Source organism: Balaenoptera physalus (genome assembly GCF_965194825.1).
Source record: "Balaenoptera physalus genome assembly, chromosome: 17".
NCBI classification, from domain to species: Eukaryota; Metazoa; Chordata; class Mammalia; order Artiodactyla; family Balaenopteridae; genus Balaenoptera; species Balaenoptera physalus.
In genome coordinates, this window is record NC_138895.1 from 29,148,279 (window position 1) to 29,161,536 (window position 13,258).

Below are 13,258 nucleotides of genomic sequence, written 5' to 3' on the forward strand. Positions count from 1 at the left end.
TATATTAGCTAATCAGCCTTTAAACCATGGGACATAATCCTCCTTAGGGTTTTTTTTTTTTTTTCTAAGAAATAGGTAAGAAATAAATTGAATGATTATAGATGCTTTTCAAGAAATAAACTCTTTCTTCTAGAACAGGCCCATAGAAAGGGGCTTTTACTCACTATAATTTTACTCACATGATCTTACTTATAACTTTTAAGAAGATTGTGAGCTGAGTAGAACAAATGTTAGTATCCCTCTTTCAAAATGAAGAAAGAGGCTTTCACAGATGAGAAAGTTAAGCTACTTACCCAAAGTCAGATGTAAGTGTTAGAACAGTGTCTTCAAGCTCTGTATCAAGCATCCTTTCCAGTGACGAATTATAAAATCAAACTAAAAATAGTGTTTCTTTCATCATTTTGTACTTCATTATTAAAAAAGAGTTCAGTGATATGGTTAGTTATTACCTCTCAAACAGTCTTTGTATTTTCCTTAAAATAGACTTCTTAATGTCAACATAGACAGGGCTTGGCTTTTTTGTTCATGGGAGGGGTCAGGGTGCTATACGGGCCATCATCTTTCCTGAATGATGGCTGCTGTGGGTTTTTGTATCTCCAAAGCCAGGCTGTCCAGGCCCACAGAGCCATCACACATCCTTCTTGATGTTCTTTCAGTGTCTACCCTTCTAACATTTCTGTAGAGAAACCAAGCTACACATGATTTCAACTCCCTGGTTGCAATGTAGCTCGTGAACATATATCTCTACATTTCCACAAAAATCTACTTTATTTCTTCTAGTCCTAGGGTGAAGGATCAGAGCCAGGATGGAACATAACAGATCCTCCTCCCTTATATTTCTAGGTCTGGAGGAAGAAAAAGTAAATTTATATTAGATTCCCTACAACAAAATTTCAAAAACAATCTTTGTTCTTTTAGCTAAAGGCTAAATAGCAAGATTTTAATGAAAGTCCTTCCAGATCCTGTCTCCTGTAAACAGATTACTTGTGTAATTTAGTTGCTAAAGGCCATATGTCTTATTCTGACTTTTCTCTGCTTTTCTTTAAATTTTTTAAAAAGTTGCTCTAGGCAAATGAGAGCTACTTAAATATATAACTTATACTAAGCTGATCTCAAAGATAGACTTGGCTACAAGTAAGTGAAGAATATTAAGAACTCTTGAAGATCTCTGGTAAAATATAACTCTTCCTTCAGCACTGACTCACATAGTGAGAGTGCACAGGGTCTTTTCCTGTAGTTTCTTAGGGATCCTTTCTGGAATCAGAAAACTTTGGAGAGGCTACTTGGGCAACAGTTCTCAACTGTTGACTTGAAAGGCCTTGGGTTTCCAAACTCCAGGGTTGAGAGTGAAAAGATGTTGATTGCATTCCCTTACACCTCTTTTATCTGGTCTGTGGTGGAGTTCCTTAATATGCAATAGTTAGGTAGTTCAGTAACAAGCCTAAGTCCTTTAAGACTGTCCCAGACTGTGCCTTTAACTACTTGGTAAAGTTCCACACAACTTTTGTGCAACTGCCTGAGGATTACAAAATGAGGCAATGACATGTAGATTAGTGCCTTAGTTTTCCGTCATCACCCAGGAGGCAGCCGGAACCAGTCTGGTGAGAAAGAACTCCAGGAAAAACACTTCCCCAGGTTCATGTCAGTAATGCTTTTAAAATGAAGACCCACAGAGTCCAAAGGACTCCTTAAGGGCCTTAGTGGCTAAGAATGAAGCTCCAGTTAGAATGAAGCTTATGAGCATAAACTTCCTAGAACAAATAGGACTGTTTTATGCAGTGATTTGATCTGGGGAAGATGAATTCCTGGCAATGTTATCAGTTCCTCCTGTTGGTAATTTCTGGGGGTGCTAGCTAGCTGGGTTTACATTTGACGTTCTTACAATGTGGTCTTTTGTTTCTCCTGTTGCAGGCTCCAAGAGTTCTCAGAGATCCCCCTCAGAGTTGGACATGATTCAACTGTGCGGTTGCTTGCAGCTGGCACCAGCTGTTGCTACACTTTTCAATCTTAATTTTGTTTTTTGGTTAAGATTGTGTTTCTAGTCCTCCCCCAACTTCTGATACTACACATATAGTGCCAAGTTGTTTGCTGGTGAGCATGATATTATTAGTAAAGGCCAGTGGCTCCTTTCAAAGGAGCCTAAACTATTAACATAAAATCACTTCTGGAAATAAGGCTGACTGTGTCATTTATTTTGGTTACTACATTTTTAAAAGAATCATTCTAAGTTTAAAATAAGAGGTGGCAAATAAAACTTTGCTTAAGGATTCAAGTCATTAAAACATAAAGTTGGAGTGGTGAGGAAGAAAGGAAATCATCATTTAGCAGCCGCTAAACGTCATAAAGCTTGAAGAAAAGATAGGGTGACTTTTATTAGATCAAATATTAGCAGCAATGCTCTGGCATGATGAACATGCCTTCTGTATGACATGAGTTTGATATCCACTCAAAAAACAGCCTAGTGAGGAGAGAAACGCCAACCATAATAGATGTGACCTTTCAGTGCCTTGGCCATTGGCATTGCATGAGGGTAATCCTAGATCACCCATTTTTCCATTTGGATGTAGCTGAGACTGACGGGGCAGGTGTCCTGCCTAAACCAACTAATTTACGATCTGCTTTCAGTCTCCTTCCTACTTGCCTCTTCCAAAGTGAGCTTGAAAATCCAATTCTTTCCACTACCTCTTCAGAGAACCTAGAGGTAAGGTAGCGATATAGTATTTTTGTTACTGGTAAGGCTGCTTGAGCCAATGCAAAGATTGATGATCAATGCATGCACCTGAAAAAAATATTTAAATCTATTGAATTTAGTAAGATTGAAATGCAGCTACTCACTGAAGACTTGAATTGCAGTGTCTAGAGAAAGCTAAATTGAGCACAACTTAATCCCCTCATCATAATATGAACAAAGCATAAGACAAATGGTACCACGGCAGTCGGGCACCACAACTTATGGTTGTCAAAATGAGCTATGGATTGATTTTGTGACTCACAATTACTCACACACTTCCATTAAGGTCACCAGGCTGCCTCCTTAATCATCAGGGCTGCCCCCAGATCATTCAATCCAACTCCAGGCGATGGACAGTGACAATTTGTTGGGATTTTGGTGACCCATCACTTCTTAGAGTATAAAATTGGGCTGGACAGCACTGCATGTGAATGGGGAGAGAATCACATTCACTACATGTTACAAGCAACACTTACAGATTCCTGCTCCTCTCTGATTTGTCCTCAGCAGGAAAAGTGCTTAAAACCAGTCCAGAGGGGATGTCATAGTTCCATTCTGGAGTAAACATGTGTGAACCTATCTTTTCTGGAAGTTTAACTCTGTTTTTAGTGCCTGGCTTGAATGTCAAACCTACACTTGTATGCCCAGGTTCAGTTCTATCTGATGCCATCCAGAGAAGCTTCGCTCTCTGAACCTCCCACCTGGACTCTGACCTTGCCTTTGTCTGGGGCTGGCCATCACAGATGGACTGCTGCCTGCCTCAGGACCCATGTGCCTTCTCTGCCTATCCCCTGCCTGCAAGCTTAGCCCAGCTTCTCATCCAGAATCCTCTTATTCTATCCTGTTCTGTGACCATTAGTTGAATTCAGGCTCAGATGACCACTTAGACCAGAGGCTGAGAGTATTTGCCAGAGAAGAATACTGTCCGGGGACCTAAGTGACAGAGGGATAGTGCAGCCTGGCATGAGCCAAAAACAAAAAACAGTGTGTGCTCTTCAGTGATCAAAAATGTGTGGAAAAACATCTGGCCTAAATGGGAAAAAGGTGAAAGCAAGAAGAACATGAGCCATTTATTATGTGCCACACTAATGACTAATGCCAAGCTGTGCACTTGTAACTCAGCTGACTTGGGTAGCATTTGTGTCTTGAGTCTCTCACACATTGTGAAAAATCATTCATGGATATATTTATTTATGACTTTAATTTTTTGAATGGATAATAAGTTCATATTGTTCTAAATTATGAAAGGGTACAGAATAAAAAAAATCTCCCTCCCATCATCCCAGAGAGAACCAAAGTTATCAGTTTTGCTCATACTCTTCTAGTTGATGCATATACATGAAAATAACTGCATATATTTTCTCTTTCAAAAAATACAGATAGTATTCTCTGTATACTTTTTTGGCCCTCACCTTTCCCCTTTAACACGTTATTTAATTTTAAAATTAAATGTCTTTTTGCTTGAACAAATGACCCCAAACTTCTCTTGGGATCAAGTACAGCTAATACCTTGGAATCACAGAATGAAGTTACTTTAAAGAAAGCAAGAAGATAAGGCACATTAGAAAATTCCCTAAATTCCTCTTTGTGCATGAGAGGAAAATGATATAAAATTACTTCAACTTTGAAAAAGCTTTGTGGACTATAGAGTCATTCACAAATATAACAGATTACCAGTTGCTCATCTGAAACACTTGGGACCACATGTGCTTCAGACTGTAGAATGTTTCAGATCTTATAAGAGCATTACAATGCAAATATTATATAAGTAATGCCCTTAGTGGTGCCTAGTGGAGCACCCTGTAATTTAACACATTACTATTTTTATAGCAAAATGTATAAGCAGTCATAATAAGTGGAATAAATAAGGACTATAATTAGCTTCATATCAGTTCAGGTCAAGTTTTGTTCACAAATGAGTTCAGGTCAAGTCAGGTCAGAATTTTGCAGAAAAACTTGGTTTTCAGAAACTTTGGGATTTCAGGGTTGGAAGCAAGTCATAGTGGACCTGTATGTCCCTCTCCTATGTTGAGTGGGTCAACACAACGGCAATGTGGGTGGTAGGAAAACAGTCAGATCTAGACTCAAGGGTCTAAATACCTGCTCTACCATTTAATCCTTAGATGACACTGTGGACGTTTCTTGACCTCTGTAAGTCTCTGTTACCTCATCTGAAAAATGAGGAAAAGAATTCCTACCTTGCAGGACTTAGTGAGGGCTAAATTATGTTTCAAGTATCTGGTACCTGGTAAGCAAACTAGGATGATTGACAGCTGTTATCATTGTTTATGGAGGTGTAGTCTAATGAAATAGAATTAAAATCTTTTATTTTTCATGAAGAATTTGAAAGTAGCCAGAGAGAGAGGTAGGAATTTAGTATAAGAATCCCAGGAGAGTTCTTTAAGGAATAAGGAGCAATACCCCAAAGTTCCCTTTCTGGAATTTAAATTTATGGAAACCTGTTAGGGTAGACAGTGCAGTGCTGACCTAAGCTCAGAGTCCTGGAAGTTCCAAAGAGCTTCTGAAAATGAAATCTCCAGAAAGTGGATAGTCCAAAACCAACCTGGAATGAGAAGGACAACAGTAGTCTGGACCCATCAGGAATCGGACATATGAAGATGTCCCACTCCAGGCATTTGTGGTCACACTTTCAGACTGGGATTAACTATGTTAATTCCTTTATTAATTCATTTAGCAATTATTTTTGAATGCTGAATAATCATTGTTCTATGAAAATATTCAAGAAATTTTGGGACATGACCCTATTTTATATGGGTATTATAGCTTATTGGGGACTTATAATAAATAAGTAAACAATAAGCAAATTACTGAAAATTGTAAATTCTTTAAGAGAGAAAACTGGGTAGGGAGTAGTGAGGGCAAGAATAGGCTACGTTAGATTAGGCAGACAGAGAAAGCCTATTGAAAATAGTGATCTTCAAGCTGAGATGAGAAGGCAGCAGCTGTGTAAAGAGGAAGTCAGGAGGTGGCCAGGGAGGGTAGTGGTGGAGGTACAGGAGCTATTTCTTCTGCTTGGAATACTCCTTGCCTGTAACGCCCTGTGGCTGGCTCCTTCTCATCATTCGGATTTCAGATTCAGTGCCATCTGCTCAGATCTTCCTGACCTTCTTGCTAAACTTAACTTCTCCACTTTTGCCAGTCACTTTCTACCCACTACCCTGATTTATTTCTTCAGAGCTCTTATCACCATCTAAAATTATCTTGTTTGTCGTTGCACTTGCTTACTGTGTGTTTCCCCTCTTTAGAAGGAAAACCTCGTAAGAGCCCTGAGCACTTTGTCCAGTACCTGTGGGTATCTAAATATTTGTTGAATGCCTAAAAAAAGAAACTATGGAAAGACCCTAAAGTAGAAAAGAACTTGGTGGATTCCAGGAAATGAAATCAGGCCTTTGGTTCTTGTCACATTAATGGCCCCCAATGAATCTTGCCTCCTGGTATCCATGCTCTTACAAAGCTCTCTCCCACATTGACTTTGGGCTTGGTCACATGACTTCTTTGGCCAATGGGACATCCATGAACAACATAAATTTGGTAAGTGCTTATTTGGAACACAGATGAGCCATGAGAGAGAGCCCTGTCTGGTCTTGCCTCCTTCAAATGGAAATACCACTTGGAGAGCAAAGCCCTGTCATCTCAGAGTCCCAATTGAACTTTGCTTCCTGCTGATCCTCTGGTTAAATACAGCTGCATGAGTGGCAAAACCAGAAGAACAACCCTCCTAATCCCCTGAACCCCCACACCACAGAAATGTGAGATAAAAAATAGTTGCTTTAAACCACGGAGTTTTGGGGTGGTCTGTTACATGCAAAAGAACTGGACCAAAGCTGAAGTATAGTGAGCAGGGGAAAGTGATATGAAATGAGTTTAGAGGAGTAGACAGGGAAACAATCATTCAGAGCCTTAAACATGTAAAGTTATTTTATATTAAATGTGATGAGAAATTATTAATAGGTTTGAAAGAAAGAAAGAATTTATGATTGAAGAGATCATTGAGGAGGCTATTCCAGTCATCTATTGATGCTTTGACTAATGGAATATCGTAAAAGAAACTTTACTGATTTCCAGGCTCAGGCCTCGAGACTGACACCTTCTACTTTCTTTCTCCAGAAATAATCTCTTAGAGGCCTGAGCCTCCATTTAAAAAGTTGATCCTCTGCTGGAGAAATCATGTTAAGAGGCCCTAAGTCACAGAACGCCCCCAGATTCAACAGGAGCGGATCTACTCCAGCTATCTTTGGGAAGAGTCCAGTCTGCCGTAAGGCCCCAGATATTATCTTTCATTCCTCACAATAACACTCTTAAGTCATTAATATCATTTTAATTTTTATGGATCAGAAAAATAAAGTTTAGTTGGGTTATACCACTTTGTTTAAACTTTCATAGAGGTAGAAATTCCAAAAGCAGACTACTTCTACTATAAGAGATTAGATGGGATCTGGATTGGTAATATACGAGAAACTTAGTGGCAGAAAGAGGAGAGGCAAACGTTGTTAGAGTCAGGGAGAAGATAAGAGAAAAGGAAGGAATATTCCAGGAGAGCAACTCTTTCTTCTTACTGCCCTTTTCCCAAACTATACCCCACCCCAAGTACCTTCAGTGACAGCTATAACCACAATCTCTGAAGAATACCTCCTTATTCTAAGTTTTCCACACTACAATTGCTTCAAATCCCTTTAGAAGGAAAAAAAAAATTATTAAAGCATTTTTTTGCAGTAGTTAATAGCTAAAAGCTGGAAACAAATATCATCCAACAGAGAGATGTACAAATACATTGTGACATTGTCCTACAATGGAGTATAAACAGAACTATATGCATCAACACAGATAAATCTCAAAAATGTAAGCAAACTAAGCAAAAAAAAGTTAAATTGAATAACAATGGATATAGTATAATACCAATTACATAAAGTGTAAAATATACATAACAATGCAAAATATTATTTATGGATTTATACTATGTAGTAATAACAAACAATATAATTGAGGAAAGTAACCATGAGTTTCAGGTGATCATGGTCACCTCTAGGAAGGGAAAAATAGAAAGAGAACAGGAGGTGTAGACTAAAGGCTTTAATTGTATCAATAAGTTCTTATTTTCTTAAAAAAAAAAAAAGCAAAATGGCAAGTAGAAGTCAAAGGAACTGTCTTTAAAATGGATTTTGTAAGATCAAAGGCCAAAGCAAAATTGTTTAAGGGCCCAGCTGACAAATTGCAACAACTTGGGGGACATTCGACCCATTAGTTCACAAAATACCACATAGTACCTGGAACACAGTGGGAACTGAAAGAAGTAAACTGCAACATGATACCTTGAAGTAGTGCAGTTGGGGAAAAAAATGCATGGATTTTACCCTAGTCAGGGATGTAGCATTCCCACAAAGGTTTTCAGCAGCCAAGGTAGTGGGGTGGCATCTCTTTCAAATTGCTTTTGAGATAAGTAAGGCTATAACAGGAAGGCAGATGGAGGAACATGAGCAGACTTGCCCCTGAGCATACAAAACATCCTGAAAGACTCCAAGGGTGAAAATGGGGTGAGGTTTTGATTGGGGTGGGAGTATAGAGAATCTTATTCTAGCAGGTCGGATCAAGAAATCAGTGATTTAATTTGCCTTATAGGTTGGTGGGTGAGGCCTAGGGAAATATAAGTTATACTTAAAAATAGAAAAACCTGGATTAGCTAACATAAAGAAAAATGAGGTTTGACCAAATGCAAATGATAACATCAGGACCTTTTTAATTTTAATTTTAATTGGTGGAGAGGGTTTGAAAGGAGAAAAACAATGGGCCTCAAACTAAAAGAAAGGCTGACATGGAGATAAAAGTGAGGCAGAAAGGGATGCTGGAGAAACAGAAGACCAATTTTGTTGAAGGTTATTTTCTTTTCTCTTCATCTTTGCAAGAACCCAGTGGAAGCTGCTTGCAATGGTACTTTACATCTAGTTGACAACTTAGTGAAAGTTATAATAAAGCTCATTTTACCATGACCCATGATGAACACTGGCCTCCTTCAGTTACTCTGAAATACCCAGATTCTCTGAAAACTGAGCCCTAAGGTAAGCACAACTGGCTAAAAACCATCTACTGGTGTTATATATGACACACTAATGAGGAGACCAAATTCCTTGGAGGAACACAGAGAGCTTGTGGTAATGCTCCAGACAGATTATGTTTCTTGGTTGTAGCATTTGGTTAAATGGAAGAAATTAAAAAACAAAAGACATAAAGATACAGAAAGAACAGTTTAAGCTCCATTAAATTTTTGTCAGCCAATCTTTGGGAACAAATTACATAGTCCTTTCCCCATAAATCCTTCCAGGAAAATAAAAAATATGAGATTTTATAGGTATTTTTTTTATCGCCTGTAGCCCTACATGCATGAAATAGTCACTTTTTCATATATTAAATAGAAAATTAAGCCAACCAGATTTTATTTATAAGTTGAAATACCAGCATCCCCTGAAAATAGGCATACATGTGTTCTAAAGACACTACTCACCTTTACTTGTCAACCTATCAGGTGAAAGTTATATATCAAAATTGGCCCAGGAGGTGTGTTCAAGATGGTGGCCTACAAAGATCCTGAATTCATCTCCCAAAGACACAACAAATCTGCAACTACATATGAAATAATTCTCTCTGAAAGGGACATGAAAAGTGGATGAACAGAGCCTCCACAACAAAGGGTAAAAGGGTATCATTGAGATAGGTAGGAAAAACTGAGATATGGTCATGCTGAGGTAAAAACCATATCCCAGCCTTGGTGATCCACAATCAGGAAGGATCACAAAGGTAAGATTATTTTCCCTGAGAAGCAAGAGATTTGAGCTCCACATCAGGCATCCCAACCCTTAGATCCTGCACAGAAGAGAAGAGCTTCCAAAACACCTGGCTTTGAAAATCAATGGGAAATCCAGGAAAACTATTAAAACTACAGGGAATGGGAAACTCACTCTTAAAGGGCTTGCACACAGACTTGGCCCCAAAACCAGAACAAAAGCATTAGATTGAAAATTGCATGGACCATAGGTAAAGGGGATCCACTTACTAACTTTGAAATATCTGCTGGAGAGGCAGGGAATAGTTGGAATGCTCTCTCTGGGGACTGAGACACTGGCAGGAGCCACCTTGTTAATGCCAGCACAGGTTGCATTTTGGAAATCTCCATCTAACCTGTTAGCCCCAGTGGGCACACCTGCAGAGAGCCTTGCTCACCCCTGCAACCTAGCCAGGACTTACAGCTGATTGGGCAATAACCATGCCCACCAGCACCTGGCAGCATCCATGGCCAGGCCCCATAGCAGTTCTGAGGTCCAGCTTTGCCCATCAATACCCAGCAGCTGCCATGGCTGGGTTCCAGAGCCATTCCAGGGACTATCCCTGCCCACCAGTGGACTGCAGCAGCAGCTGCAGCCCTACCACAACAGGAGAGTGTATGTAGCCCACATAGGAGACATCACCTGAGCATCTGGCTCTGTTGGCCAGTTGGGAGTGCACTTCTGAGCCTCACAGAACATATCCTACATAAGTGTACTCCTTTAAGACTGGGAGAGGCAGCAGATTTACCCAGTACATAAAAACAAAAACAGAGAATTAGGCAAAATGAGGAGACACAGAAATATATTCCTATCAAAACAACAAGACAAAGCCTCAGAAAATGATATAAAGAAAACATAGATAAGCAATCTACCTGGTAAAATGTTAAAAATAATTGGTCATAAAGATGCTCGCTGAACTTGGGAAATGAATGGACAACACAGTGAGAACTTCAACAAAGAGACAGAAAATATTAAAAAATGCCAAACAAGTTATAATTGAACTGAAAAATACACCAGAGGGATTCAACAGCAGATTGGATGAAGTAGAGGAATGAATCAATGAGCTGGAAAACAAAGCAATGGAACTCACCCAGACAGAGCAGCAAAACGAAAACAGAATTTAAAATAGTGAAGATACTTTAAGGGACCTTTGGGACAACATCAAACAGAATAACATTCACATTATAGGGGGTCCCTGAAGGACAAGAGAGAAGAAAAATTATTTGAAGATATAGTGGCTGAAAACTTCCTTAATCTGTAAAGGAAACAAACATTCAGGCCCAAGAAGCCCAGAGAGTTTCAAATATGATGAACTCAAAGAGGCACACACCAAGACACATTATAATTAAAATGGTAAAAGTGAAGTATAAAGAGATAATCCTAAAAGCAGCAAGAGAAAAACAACTTGTTATATACACAGGAAACCCTGTAAGGCTATCAGCAGATTTTTCAGCAGAAAGCTTACAGGCCAGAGACAGTAGCATGACATATTCAAAGTCCTAAAAGGAAAAAAAAAATCTTTCAAGTCAAGAATTCTCTACCCAGCAAGGTTATCACTCATAACTGAAGGAAAGTTTAAGAGTTTCTCAGGCAAGCAAAAGCTAAGGGAGTTCACCACCACTATACTGGCCCAACAATGTTAAAAAGGGCTCTTTAAGCTGAAAGAGATGGTACTAATTAATAGTAAGAAAATGTATGAAACTAAAAATCTCACTGGAAAAGGTAAATATATAATAAATGTAGTGGATCAATCACATATAAAGCAGGCATACAAGTTAAAGACAAAACTAGTAAAATTAACTAAAATTACAAGAATTAACTAAGAGGTACATAAAATAAAAAGATGTAAAATGTATCATCACAAGTATAAAAGGGGGGAAAGATAAAGCTTTGGAATGTATTCAAATTTAAGTTGCTACAAACTATTTACATAAGATGTTATATGTGAGCCTCATTGTTGACTACAGGGGAAAATCTTATAGTAAATACTCAAAAGGAAATGAAAAAGGAAACTAAACATAACACTACAGAAAGCTACCAAGACACAAGGGAAGAGAGCAAGAGAAGCAGAAAGAAACAGAGAGGTACCACAAAACAGCCAGAAAACAATGAACAAAATTGCAATAAGTACATACCTGTCAATAATTACTCTAAATGTAAATGGACCAAATTCTCCAATCAAAAGACACAGAATGGATGAATAGATACAAAAACAAAACCCATCTATATATTGCCTACAAGAGACTCACTTCAGAAGTGAGGACACACAGACTGAAAGTGAAGGGATAGAAAAAGATATTCCATGCAAACGGAAATAAAAGAAAGCTGCAGTAGTTATACTCATATCAGACAAAATAGACTTTAAAGACTATAATAAAAGACAAACAAAAGCATTACATAATGATAAAAGGGTCAATAAGCAAGAAGATATAATATTTATAAATATATATGCTGCCAACATAGGAGCACCAACATATATAAAGCAGATATTAATGGACCTAAAGGGTCCATTACAATAATAGTAGGAGACTTTAACACCCCACTTACATCAATGGATAGACCATCCAGACAGAAAATCAATAAGGAAGAGCAGACTTAAACAACACATTATCAGATGCACTTAATAGATATATACAGATATAGAACATTCCATCCAAAAGCAGAAGAATGGGGCTTCCCTGGTGGCGCAGTGGTTGAGAATCTGCCTGCCGATGCAGGGGACACGGGTTCGAGCCCTGGTCTGGGAGGATCCCACATGCCGCGGAGCAACTGGGCCCGTGAGCCACAATTACTGAGCCTGCGCGTCTGGAGCCTGTGCTCCGCAACAAGAGAGGCCGCGATAGTGAGAGGCCCGCGCACCGTGATGAAGAGTGGTCCCCGCTTGCCGCAGCTAGAGAAAGCCCTTGCACAGAAACGAAGACCCAACACAGCCATAAATAAATAAATAAATAAATTTGAGAAAAATATAAAATAAAATAAACATTTAAAAAAAAAAAAAAAAAAAAAAGCAGAAGAATGCACATTTTTCATGGCTGCACATGGAACATTCTCCAGGATAGATCACATGTTAGGTCACAAAACACGTCTCAATAATTTCAAGAAAATTAAAGTCACATCAAGCATCTTTTCCAGCCACAATGGTATGAAATTAGAAATCGATCACAAGGGAAAGAATTGGAAAAACCACAAAAACATGGAGATTAGACAACATGCTACTGAATAACCAGTGAGTCAAAGAAATCAAAGAAGAAATTTTAAAAATACCTATAGAGAAATGAGAACAGAAATACAACATATCAAAATTTAAGGGATACAGCAAAGTGGTTCTGAGAGGGAAGGTCATAGCAATACAGGCTACCTCAAGAAACAAACAAATAAAATTCCCAAATAAATAATCTGACTTTATACCTAAAGGAACTGGAAAAAGAACAAAGACCAAAATTAGTAGAAGGAAGAAAATAATAAATGTCAGAGAGGAATAAGTGAAATAGAGGCCAAAACTACAATAGAAAATATCAATAAAACTAAGAGCTGATTTTTTGAAAAGATAAACAAAATCAATAAGCCATTAGACTAGTCAAGAAGAGAGAGCTCAAATAAAATCAGAAATAAAAGAGAAGTTACAACTGATACCACAGAATAGACTACTATGAACAATTATATGCTAACAAATTGCACAACCTAGAAGAAA

The 13,258-nt window shown here is 38.4% G+C and overlaps 1 protein-coding gene across 2 annotated transcripts in view; it reads right to left on the bottom strand.

Annotated features, from left to right (window-relative positions):
- CA1 (carbonic anhydrase 1) overlaps positions 1 to 13,258 on the bottom strand; it is a 430,243-nt gene that overhangs the window by 17,579 nt on the left and 399,406 nt on the right. The window contains exon 1 of one of the 2 annotated variants that reach the window (XM_082434051.1): positions 2,836 to 8,497. The exons of the other annotated variant lie outside the window; for it this stretch is intronic. The gene's annotated coding sequence lies outside the window, so the exon portion shown is untranslated. Of the gene's footprint in view, positions 1 to 2,835; positions 8,498 to 13,258 lie in introns of those variants that run through there. 2 annotated transcript variants of the gene reach the window in all.